We start from the raw sequence: 13,247 nt of genomic DNA on the forward strand, positions 1-13,247 counted from the left end.
CTCCTTGACTCAGTTACCTCATCTGTAAAATGGGGATTAAGACTTTGAACTCCATGTGGGACATGGACTGTGTCCCACCTGATTACCCTGTATCTTCCCCAGCTCTTAGAACAGTGCCTGGGACATAGTAAGCCTTTAACAAATGACATTAAAAAAAGTTGGTAGACACATTCTCTACCCACTCTTCATTCATTCATTCATTCAATCTTATTATTTGAGAGTTTATTGTGTGCAGAGCACTGTACTAAGCACTTGGGAGAGTACACTCCTTGCCCTCAACAAGCTAACAGTCTAGAGGATGAGCTTACTGTCTAGAGGATGAGTTTTCAGTCTAGAGGACGAGCTTACACTAGGAGCTTATAGTCCAGTGGGAGCCAGGCAGGGTCAAAGAATCAGGCCTGCAATATATATTTGTTACCTATGGCGTGGATTCTATGTGCAGCCATTGTTTTCCTTGCACTAAAAAAAAATAATGTGTCCAAAAATGGATCCATTTTGAGAGAGTCAGTTTATGCAAAACTGCTTGCAGTGTGGACCTACATTATATCGTAAGCAGATGTTTGTAGTTTACTAAACTTACAAACAAGACAGAGACCCATAATAATGAGAATTGTTAGTACAGCCAGTTATTCTTTGGCAGCACTCCAGCAGGAAAAATTCCCATGTCAACTGCTCTTCTTTCCTTTTGGAAATGTGCACATACATGCGCACACACAGTCAGACAATGCCTATGTTTGAATTTGTTGAATATATCCAGATCTGCAGTTCATTGTTTTAATGTATCGAAGACTTGTACTTCTATAAATCATATCAAATGTCTGTGATTCTGAACAATAAAAGTCCTGAGTAAAATAAAGCACAGACGCCCCCAGCTATTGAAGGAGACTGTAGAACAGAGGAAACAGATCTGCATAATAAATGTAATTATTCTTTGAAAGATTTGCAGCTACATAAGGTGGTAATGCGGCTGGCTTTAAAGGTAGAGATTTTTTATGTGATTCTGGATTACACTAGTTAAAACAATATGACAACCCCCTCTTTTATAGTAATGGCAGCCAAGTTAATGTATCATGTAACATGTGGAGAGCTGGAATTGCCTGAAAACAATCACCGTATTTTAGGAAAGCCAAACACTATCGAACACCTCATCAGCATCTATAGAATGGCCAAGGGGCTGCCTGTACAACAGGAAGCAGATTGGATACATGAGAAAAGGTAAATTCTGGGATGCAAACATTCAGGATTCATCCTGGTCTGGATTTGGAAGAGAAGAGTGTGAAAAATAAGGTGGAGCACAATGCTTGAGAAGGATAAAAAAGAGAAAAACTTAACCCCACTCCCCACGCCCCCTTCCACCATTGCTTTAATCTCACTTTCATTCATTCATTCAATCATATTTATTGAGCGCATACTGTGTGCAGAGCACTATGCTAAGTGCTTGGGAAGTACAAGTTGACAACATATAGAGATGGTCCTTAACCAAAAACAGGCTCACGGTCTAGAAGGGGGAGACAGACAACAAAACAAAACATGTAGACAGGTGTCAAAATCGCCAGAATAAATGGAATTATAGCTATAAGCACATCATTTACAAAATAAATAGAATAGTAAATATTTACAAGTAAAATAAATAGAGTAATAAATCCATACGAACATGTACAAGTGCTATGGGGAGGGGAAGGAGGTAGGGCAGGGGGGATGGGGAGGAGGAGAGGAAAAAGGGGGCTCTTCTGCTTCTCAATGCTCATAAGAACGACTGCAAATACAAGCAGTGCTACTTTCACCTTTAGGTAAATTGGGAGACTCAGCATGGCCTAGTGGCAAGAGCCTGGGCTTGGGAATCAGAGGATGGGGGTTCTAATCCCAGCTCCTTCACTTGTCTGCTGTGTGACCTTGAGCAAATCACTTCACTTCTTTGCACCTCAGTTCCCTCATCTGTAAAACAGGGATTAAGACTGTGAGCCCCATGTGGGACAAGGACTGTGTCCAACCTGATTGCCTTGTATCTACCCCAGTGCTTACAACAGTGCTTGGCAAATAATAATAATAATAATAATAATGTTGGTATTTGTTAAGCGCTTACTGTGTGCCAAGCACAGTTCTAAGCACTGGGGGGAATACAAGGTAATCAAGGTCGTCCCACGTGGGGCTCACAATCTTAATCCCCATTTTACAGATGAGGGAACTGAGGCACAGAGAAGTTAAGTGACTTGCCCAAAGTCACACAGCTGACAAGTGGCGGAGCCAGGATTAGAACCCATGACCTCTGACTCCCAATCCGGTGCTCTTTCCACCGAGCCACGCTGTGAAATAGTAAGCGCTTAACAAATACCATCATTATTATTATTATTACATTAGCCCAGAACCCAGCACCCTCAAGGGGCCACCAACAGCCACATTCAAAGAGTCATCTCAACAGGTCCGCCCCTACTGAATCATAATCTTTACCATCACTGGCATTAATTGAGGGCTTGTTGTGTGCAGAGCACTGTAGTAAGCACTGGGAAGAGTACACTAAGGGCATAAAAAGGCAAAAGCTCTTTAGGGGCTTACAGTCCAGTAAGGGAGCCATACACACAAAAATGTTTTACAAATAAAGGAAGCAGGAGAAAGAACAAGGATATAACAGACAGTAGCATAAACATATCAGGATGAGATAGCTGGTTATCTTACCACCCACCCAAACCCAGTCCTCCCTCTGCCTTTCCTGTCACTGTAGACAGCACCACTAGCTTCCCTGTCTCACAAGCCTGTACCCTTGGCGCAATCTTCAACTCATCTCTCTCATTCAACCCACATAGTACAGTGCTCTGCATGCAAGGAGTGCTCGGTAAATGCCATTGATTTCCAGACTGTAACCTCACTGTTGGCAGGGAGTACATCTACCAGCCTTGCCGTATTGGGCTCTCCCCAGTGCTTAATACAGAGCTCTGCACACAGTGGGCACTCAATAAATACCATCGATCGATTGATTGATTCAATAATTGGAAATACAAATAGTTTACACATCTGTACCTAAATGCTAGAGATGGGGATAAGATAAAAGTATAAAGAGTGGCTGCTGGGTTGACACACCTAAACCTCTAGACTGTAAGCTCGCTGTGGGTGGGGAATGCGTTGTTTATTTCTACATTGTACTCTTCCAAGCGCTTAATACCATGCTCTGCACTCAACAGGAACTCAATAAATACAGCTGACTGTCTTTGGGGGGTTGGAAGTTTAGCAGGGAAGGCTTCCTGGAGGAATCTGGATTTTTTTAGGAGAGTGACTCCTCTGTGTTGCTGCTGGTTCTTTTTAAAAATAGACCCAGAACGCTGGGAAAGGAAGGACAGCACTCTTGGAAACTCAGAGAACAGGGCTGAACTTTAACTCTGGGGATCAGCCGGTTTTCTTTGCCAAGCCCACCGGATTCTTTTAGTCAACCCGGAGGGTAGGGAAGGTGATTGGGGCTTTACAAGATCTGAGTGGGTGGCAGCCATTCTGGATTTATGGTGAGTTTGTTTCTCTGATTTCTATGGGCTTTCATTGGAAGTAGAACCCAAGAGGAACATCACTAGATCAATCAATCAATCAATTGTATTTATTGAGAGCTTACTGTGTGCAGAGCACTGTACTAAGCGCTTGGGAAGTACAAGTTGGCAACATATAGATGGCAACTAGATATGTAGTTTGGTTCCTATGAGTTCCTTGTGGGCAGGGAACATGTCTACCAACTCTGTTATATTGTCCTCTCCCAACGCTTAGTACAGTGTTCTGCACACAGCAAGTGCTCTATAAATATGATTGATTGATTGATAGTACAATGCCCTGCACATAGTAAGCACTTAACAAATACCATACCAGCTCTAGACGGTAAACTCATTGTGGGTGGGGAAAGTGTCAGTTTATTGTATTGTAATAATAATAATGGTACTTGTTAAGCACTTACTATGTGCCAAGCACTAGTCTAAGAGCTGAGGTAGATACAATCAATCAATCAATCAATCAATCGTATTTATTGAGAGCTTACTGTGTGCAGAGCACTGTACTAAGCTCTTGGGAAGTACAAGTTGGCAACATATAGAGACATTCCCTACCCAGCAGTGGGCTCACAGTCTAAAACGGGGAGACAGAGAACAAAACCAAACATACTAACAAAATAAAATAAATAGAACAGATATGTACAAGTAAAATAAATAAATAGAATAATAAATATGTACAAACATATATACATATACACAGGTGCTGTGGGGAAGGGAAGGAGGTAAGATGGGGGATAGAAATGATAAATGCTTAACAAATACCATTTTAAAAAAAAGGGAAAAATACAAGGTAAATACAAGGTAATTAGATTGTCCCACGTGGGGCTCACAGTCTTCATCCCCATTTTACCAGACACTGTACTAAGCGCAGGGATGAGTATAAGCCAAACCGGGTGTACACAGTCCTTTCCCCCATGGGGCTCACAATCTCAATCCCTACTTTGCAGATGAGGTAACTGAGGCCCAGAGAAGTGAAGTGATTTGCTCAAGGTCACACAGCAGACATGTAGCGGAGCCAGGATTAAGAACCCAAGACCTTCCGACTCCCCAGGCCTGTGCTCTATCTACTAGGCCACGCTCCCTCTCCCAAGCGCTTAGTTCAGTGCTCTGCACACAGTATGCGCTCAATAAATAGGATTGAATGAAAATTAATGAATAAAAAAATCATTGATTGATTGATTGATCAGCCAAGTAGAGAGAACTAAAGCACAGTTTTCTCTCTTAAAGTTATCTCCAGGGAACAGCATCCATTTCTTTTCTATTGGAAACTGGCTCTAGTGAGATGGGGGCATTTCTGTGTGATGGGGAGGGCCTCCAATTGACTGAACTGACTGATGGCATTAGAATGGTATCAGAGATGGAGTTGATGCACTAGAAACCATCTCTGTTAGGACAAATTCTAGGGGAGGGGCTCAGGCCTGGAAGGAAGTCTTCCTCTTCCTCCCTTCAAGGCCCTACTGAGAGCTTACCTCCTCCAGGAGGTCTTCCCAGGCTGAGCCCCCTCCTTTCTCTCCCCCTCCTCCCCCTCTCCATCCCCCCCGCCTTACCTCCTTCCCTTCCCCACAGCACCTGTATATATGTATATATGTCTGTACGTATTTATTACTCTATTTATTTATTTATTTATTTTGCTTGTACATATTTATTCTATTTATTTTACTTTGTTAATATGTTTTGTTTCGTTCTCTGTCTCCCCCTTCTAGACTGTGAGCCCACTATTGGGTAGGGACCGTCTCTATATGTTGCCAATTTGTACTTCCCAAGCGCTAAGTACAGTGCTCTGCACACAGTAAGCGCTCAATAAATACGATTGAATGAATGAATGAATGAATGAAAGTCAAGAAGTCAATGAAGCTTTTGGTTCACACTAAGAACCTGTCCCCTGCCCCCAGAGTCCTCAGCATGGTGTTGCGGAGAGAGCCCAGGCTTGGGAGTCAGAAGGTCATGGGTTCTAATCCTAGCTCTGCCACTTGTCTGCTGTGTGATCTTGGGCAAGTCACTTAACTTCTCTGGGCCTCAGTTCCCTCATCTGCAAAATAGAGATTGAGACTGTGAGCCCCGTGGGGGAAAGGACTGTGTCCACCTGGTTTTGCTTATACCCATCCCTGCACATAGAACAGTGTCTGGCACATAGTAAGCGCTTAACAAACACCACAACTATTATTATTGTTATTTTTCCCTGGGGAAATGGACAGGACAGCTATACTAGAGCAGATTCTTGCAGTTCGTAAAGCAGCATTCAGTTTATGGATAATTTTACGTTACACCACACGTCTGCATATTTGTGGTGTGGCGGACTAACAATCTCTGCATCTTCTGGGGTCAGGGATAGTTCTTGTCACAATCATTTTGCAAACCCTGGAAAGGGTTTATGGATCGGCTCCAGATGTTCCTTTTTATGACAAACGGGGCTGGAAACCACAAGTGGTGACTCCAGCCCAACCTAGCACCCTGAAGGCCAAGACTGGGATGGAGTCATTTGGAATCAGCCACCTCCCTCAACCACAGGACGCAAAACTATCAGTTGCCTTCCAGAGACCTAGTGATTTCACTGGAGGATCCTTTTTCTTAGACTCAGGAATTTTCCGGCGGCTAATTAGAACTGGTCTGATTCTTTCCTCCTTCCTTCCATGAAAGTCTGCCCCTGCAAGTCATTAGTTTACTTGTTATGGCATTTATTAAGCACTTACTAGTTCCAAGTACTGTGCCAGAATGCTGGGATAGATACAGGATAATCAGACGGGACACACTGTCTGTCCCATATGGAGCTCTCAGTCTTAAGCTGTGGGGAGATGGGGTCTTTTATCCTCATTTTACAGATAAGAATAATAATAATAATGGCATTTATTAAGTGCTTTCTATGTGCAAAGCACTGGTCTAAGTGCTGGGAAGGTTACAAGGTGATCAGGTTGTCTCACGGGGGGCTCACAGTTTTAATCCCCATTTTACAGATGAGGGAACTGAGGCACAGAGAAGTTAAGTGACTTGCCCAAAGTCACACAGCTGACAAGTGGCGGAGCCAGGATTTGAACCCATGACCTCTGACTCCAAAGCCCGTGCTCTTAGATGATAATAATAATAATGATGGCATTTGTTAAGCACTTACTATGTGCAAAGCACTGTTCTAAGCGCCGACGAGGAAACTGAAACACAGAGAAGGTAAGAAACTGGCTCAGGGTCACATGGCAAGTTCCTGGTAGAGCAGGGATTCCCTGTTGCCTCTGGTGAGTGTTTAGGAAGGGAGAAAGAGGTGCTTGGTTACCCCGGTGATGAATGATCATCATCATCATCATCAATCGTATTTATTGAGCGCTTACTATGTGCAGAGCACTGTACTAAGCGCTTGGGAAGTACAAATTGGCAACATATAGAGACAGTCCCATCAGCTCTATCCATTCTATGGCCTGATTGTGACTGTTGGCATTTCCATTTCCAAGCTCCTGCACATAAACAACCTCACCTTCCTCTTGGCCTTTTCACAATTTGATTCCCCTGTTCTTGAAACACTCATAGCTGTTGAATTTTGGTGTCTTGCTTTCATTATGGTAACATCAGGTTAAGTGCAAGAATTCTATAATTTCAGATTGAGGGAGGAACTCTTGCTGCAGATGTGGGCTTCATTATGCAAAGAAAAAAACCTTCCAATAAGTTATTTTTGGACTTTTATGCAAGTACTAAAGCACCAAAGTAGTTGAGATTATCACCTGATCCACCTTGGACACATTTTTCAGGATTTTCAAGAATTTACTTTTCATGACCACAGACTTCTGATTCCCTGTGAAATGGAATTTTTAGGGGATAGGTTTTCCTCAGTTTCTAATTCTCATGGTTAGGATTTTTACATCAGTGAATTTCACTCTAAATATTTTAATTTAGAGAATTTCACTATCTGTACATAATTTTGGGACAGGGAACATGTCTGCCAATTATCTTATATTGTACTCTCCCAATCACTTAGTACAGAGCTCTGCACACATTAAGAGCTAACTAAATATGATTGATTAATTTTGATCCGATGCCCTTAACTTCCTTGAGGTCAGGGAGCATGAGTCCTTGCTACTGCGGCACTTCCCCCAAGTGCTTTGTATAGTGTTTAGCACTGTACATATTCAATGAAAACCATTGATTGAATGGCTGATTATGCCCTACTTATGTACCAGGGGGATTGAAAGGGAGGTATTCATTACTGATGGATATGTCACATATCTTTCCCTTGTTCTCTACTCAATCGATCTGGCAATCAAATTTATTGAGCACTTACTGTGTAGAGAGCACTGTTCTAAGTACTTGGGAGAGTACAATGTAACAGAGTTGGTAGAGACAGTCCCTGCCTACAACGAGCTCACAGTCTAGAGGGGAAGACAGTTATTAATGTAAATAAATAAATTGTGGACAGGTACAAGAGTGCTGTGAGGCTGAGGGTGGGTGAATAAAGGGTACAAATCCTAGTGCAAGGGTGATGGAGAAAGGAGTGGGAATAGGGGAAATGAGGCTTTAGTTGGGGATGGCCTTTGGAAGAGATCTGATTTTAATAGGGCTTTGATGGTGGGGATGACCTGTCGGATATGAAGAGGGAGGGAAATCCAGATCAGGAGCAGGATGTGGACGAGGGTAACCATAGGACAAAGATAGATTTAACCAAATAGGGACAAATTTACACAGTATAACTAAAACAATGCCTGAAAATGACTACCAGAGTACCCCTAAAGAAAACTCATTTTAAAGGTGGGAGTTCACAATAGATAACTTACAGCCAACTTTGCATGATTTTTCTGTGAATGGATGTGAGTTTCTGGCCTATACTGCCCTATAGACAGACTTGCCTCAGGAAGGTTACGGAAACTGTAAGTAAATCCTCTGCAAGGGTAACTTATTCAGTGGATAGTTTGGCAGCAAATATCCACTTTTGACCAGAAACTGCATGGGGCAAAACCAACTCCTGACACCAACCAAATGTCTGTGGCTAGTGGCTTGTGCAGACCTATGGAATGTTTTCAGAGGCTACAAATCACTAGTTCTGCCTAAGAGTGGAACCAGGGAACACAAACTACAGCACATCTTCTTGACAGACTGTAGTGTAGCTCTTTCCATCTCCTCTCAGCCCTTTCCCCTTTTCTTGCTGCTGAGAAAGCTGAGAAAACCAAGGGAGTCAAAGGACCTGGGTTCCAATCCCAGCTCCACCACTTATCGGAGAACATGTAAATCACAACTTGAGAATGCTGCATCTAGAAAAAAAAAGCAGTGAATACAGCGAAGGCATTTCTGCACAATACCTTTTAAAAAGAGTGCCTCAGCTTACTTCTGCCTAACCCAGTCAGAGCAGACTGAAACCATCACCCTCAGGGAAGAGAATTCTCCCCAGAAAACTCAGTGGTAAGAGGAGGAAAATCTAGTTTCAGCTGATCTATAAAAATTGCAGCAGAAATCATTAGTGCCAATTCCCCATTTGGTGCATTAAAAAACAAGGCTGTTTGCTGTTAAGAAATATGTGATGTTGGGGATTTGTTTTTTAATCTTTCTGTGAAAATGACTGTTTGTTTTTCCTCATGCCAAAGAGTTGCCCACATACAAATAACACACCACTGCTATCGTCACAGTAAACCCTCACAATACACCCGTTTCTTGTCCTGTGGAATGATCAAGAGGGTAGAGCCTTTGCAATATTTTATGGGGCCCTTCCCGGACCAGCCTGCAAAAGACACCTCAGAGATAACGGTCAATAATCAGTCAATCAATGGTATTTACTGAATTCTTACAGTGTGCACTGTACTAAATGCTCGGGAGAGTACGATACAGTAGAGTTGGTAGATATGACAAGGCAAACCGCAACTTGACAAGGCAAACCGCAAAAACCCAGAACCCAATGCTAAAAGCCTCCAACAATTCTGAGCCCCCCTACCCTAGACTGTAAGCTGGTTGAGGGCAGGGAATGTGTCTGCTTATTGTTGTATTGTACTCTCCCAAGCGCTTAGTACAGTGCTCTGTAGACGGTAAGTGCTCAATAAATGCGATTGAATGAATGAATGAACGAATGGAAGAAGAGCCAGGCTTAAACGGCTGGTTGTGCCCAGGTAAAGCAAAAAGTTATTGAATTCCAATTCCCTTCCTGCAGAGAGCTGTGTATCCCAGCTTCCTCCTGGCCCTGACTGAAGAACAAAGGCAGGGCATCGGACATCCTGGAAGATGTCTCCTGAAGATATTGATCGCCGTTTCCTGAGGGTGAATGATCCTCTCTGCACCACACCTTCCTCTCTCCCCCTCTCACACTGATTTTCCCCGTTGTGACCCAGAAAGACTCCAGTAACTTGCTGTCACCCTAGACTGTAAATTGTTGTGGGCAGGGAAAGTGTCTGTTACTTGTTATAGCAAACTCTCCCAAGCACTTAGTACAGTACTCTGTACATAGTAAGAGCTCAATAAATACGATTGAATGAGTGAATGAACACAGAGAAGTGGAAACTCATCCTTCACTTGCTACCTGATTTCCCTATCAACTGGATAAAGGTCACCCACCTGCCCCTCGCCCCCACAAACACACCCATATGCTCCATACACAATCAACCCCCATTCTAGGGCCACAAGGCTCAGAACAAGCTCTCAACTGTAGGCTCACTCTGGGCTGGGAATGTGTCCATTATATTGTACTCTGCCAAGCGCTTAGTACAGTGCTCTGCACACAGTAAGGACTCAATAAATATGACTGAGCACAGTTGGAGCACCTACATCATTATTATTATTATTATGGTGTTTATTACGCACTCTTGACATGCTATACACCAGGACAATATAACAATTAAGGCGTTCCTTAAACACTTTTGACATGCCAAGCACTGGGGCGACATAAGAATTAGAGCATTTATTAAGCACCATCGAGATGCTCAGCACTTGGGTAGATACAACAATTACGACATTTATTAAGCACTTTCTCTGTGCCAATCCTTGTGTTTCAGCCTTGGAGTAGGTACGAGATGCTCAGATTGGACACAGTCCCTGCTGCAGCTGGTATTCTGAGACTAAGGGAGCACATTGGAAACTCCTACAGGCTGAGCCCACAACTGGTCCTAGGAATACCAGATACCAGAGAGATGCTGCCCAGCCTTGTCCTACTGGGAATCCCAACAGAACCTGCTCCTGTTCAAGACTGTAGCAGAAACTCCCGCAGCATGAGGCCTTTTCAACTATTCAAATATGGTGGTCGCTTTGGCTGCAGCTATGACTGTTGAACTGTCAGACTGAGCAGTGAGGAGCCTGATTCTCTGCTCCTCTAGTCACAAGATCCTCCTGCTCATCTCATCATCCTTGTTTCATATATTGGAGTCAGAGGACCTGAGTTCTAATCCTGGCTCTGCCACTTTTCTGCTTTGTGACCTCAGGGATCGCTTCACTTCTCTGGGCTTCAGCTGCAAAATGGGAATTCGATACCTGTTCTCCCTCCTACCTAGAATGTGAGCCCCATGTGGGACCTGATGATTTTGTATATACCCAGCTCTTAGTACAATGCATGGCACATAGTAAATGATGAACACATACCACAATTTGGTTTTCTCCACCCTTATGTGTGTTGCCAGTCTACCTCCCACAACATCTTACTCTAACATTTTGAGTCCCTTGGGGTCCAGAGACCTTGTCTAGTGCTTGTCCATGTATTTTTTCCCAGTACTTGGCACAGTAAGAGTTTTCTAAATACTATTATAACTAATCCTAGGGGAAAAAAGGTATTTTACAGATGAAGACTCTGAAGCACAGAGAGGTTAATTGATTTGCCTCAGGTCAAACAGCAGATCAGTGACAGAGCTGAGATCAGAACTCAGGTCTTCTGATTCCCAGTTCCATTTCTTTCCACCAGGCCATCGCTGTCCCCCTTATGGTGGAGTGTATCAGAATGGGTGGATGAAAGGAATTATTTCCTCCCCAAATTAATCATTTAATGGTATTTATTGAGCATTTAATGTGTGCAGAGCACTCTACTAAGAACCTGGTGGAGTATAATGTAACATAGTTGGTAGACAGGTTATCTACCTGCAGCAAAGACCTTTGCAATGCAGGAAAGTGGCCTTTGGATGCTGGAAAATTTGCCTTCAAAACCCAAAGCTGGAACTTACTGACTGTATGAGTAATCACAATGAGGGATCACTCATCCATTGCTGAATGGTAAAATCTATCACCATCCCTCCAACAAGCTGGACCTCAAAGTCCATCAATCAATTACATTTATTGAACGCTCATGGTTTGCCAAGCACTGTACTATGTGCTTGAGAGAGAGCAATATTACGGAGTTGGTAGACATGTTCCCTGCCCACAGTGATCTTACAGACTACAGGGGGAGAAGTGGGTCTTTACCCTGAATAATCTGGTTTGGCTCGGTCAAACAAGTTAACAGAATAATTGTTGAATTTCCACTTGGCCCCACGTATTTTCCATGTTCATGTTCTTGGGAGCAGTGGTGATAAGCATTATATTCAAGAAATATCAGAATATGATCAGAGCAAAGTGTGTCCAACCAGATTAGCTTGTAGCTACCCCAGCACTTAGTACAGTGCCTGGCACATAGTAAGCACTTATAAAATGCCATTAAAAATGCTGAGGAGCCCTGGACACAATCTGTGCTCTCGATTAATTTTTTTTTATGGTGTCTGTTTAGCACTTACTATGTGCCAGGCACTGCTCTAAGCACTGGGGTAGATTCATTCATTCATTCAATCGTATTTATTGAGCACTTACTGTGTGCACAGCACTGTACTAAGCGCTTGGGAAGTACAAGTTGGCAACATACAGAGACGGTCCCTACCCAACAACGGGCTTACAGTCTAGAAGGGGGAGACAGACAACAAAACAAAACATGTGGACAGGTGTCAACATCAGGTAGATAAAAGGTAATCAGGCTGGACACAGTCCGTGTCCTACATGGGGCTCACAGTCTTAATCCCCATTTTACAGATGAGGTAACTGAGGCACAGAGAAGTCAAGTGACTTGCCCAAAGTCACACAGCAGACAAATGGTGGAGCTGGGAGTAGAACTCGGGTCCTTTTGACTCCCAAGCCCATGCTCTATTCACTAGGCCATTCCACTTCCCTAATGTAACCAACTCTTCCTTTGGAATTTTGGAGTAATTGTCTATTTAATCAGCTTATAAAGATATTCAAAGCACTTTAATTTCAGGGGCAGTTTCAATATCACAGATCTCTAATTAATTAAAAGAGAGGAAATGAAAATAGTGTTTTTCAAATATCTCTGATGATAGGGCTAGTGAAATGCTCTCTCACTGAATCTATTTTACTTCTTGGTTAGGAAAAAAATTAAAGCCTTCTGAGTTTCTGGAGGGGTTCTCCACTCATTTTAAATCCTTTTGGGGAAACATTTCTTAAAAAATGACTTTGAGGAAATGACAGTTTAGAAATCCCCGAAGTATTTTGTTCCCTCCTCTTCATCCTTCTTCTGTTTGTGTGCCTTTATTGTTCCTCTGTTTCCTGAATGATTGATTGCCTTCTTCACTATGGTGCTGTAATAAACGGCAAGCATCCTGAGGTATTAAGAAAGTATTATGGTATGTAAAATGAAAACAAAGAGCTGTGTAAGAGCAGAACTGTGATTCTCATCATTTAGCACTGGAGTCCTGTCTTTCCTTTTTGTGGATTTAACCCCTTTCCCATGTCTGGGGCCCTCTCCCCCCTCCCTACCCAGCTTCCTGCATCTGTCCAAAACAAATTCAAAACAGCTCAGAATCT

The 13,247-nt window shown here is 43.0% G+C and overlaps 1 protein-coding gene across 1 annotated transcript in view; it reads left to right on the forward strand.

Moving 5' to 3' along the window:
• The window catches only part of TLN2 (talin 2), a 664,294-nt gene that overhangs the window by 114,499 nt on the left and 536,548 nt on the right, over positions 1-13,247 (forward strand). The window contains exon 2 of the mRNA XM_038746479.1: positions 9,634-9,740. The gene's annotated coding sequence lies outside the window, so the exon portion shown is untranslated. The remainder of the gene's footprint in view (positions 1-9,633; positions 9,741-13,247) is intronic.

The sequence above is a fragment of the Tachyglossus aculeatus genome, chromosome 5 (genome assembly GCF_015852505.1).
Source record: "Tachyglossus aculeatus isolate mTacAcu1 chromosome 5, mTacAcu1.pri, whole genome shotgun sequence".
NCBI lineage: Eukaryota > Metazoa > Chordata > Mammalia > Monotremata > Tachyglossidae > Tachyglossus > Tachyglossus aculeatus.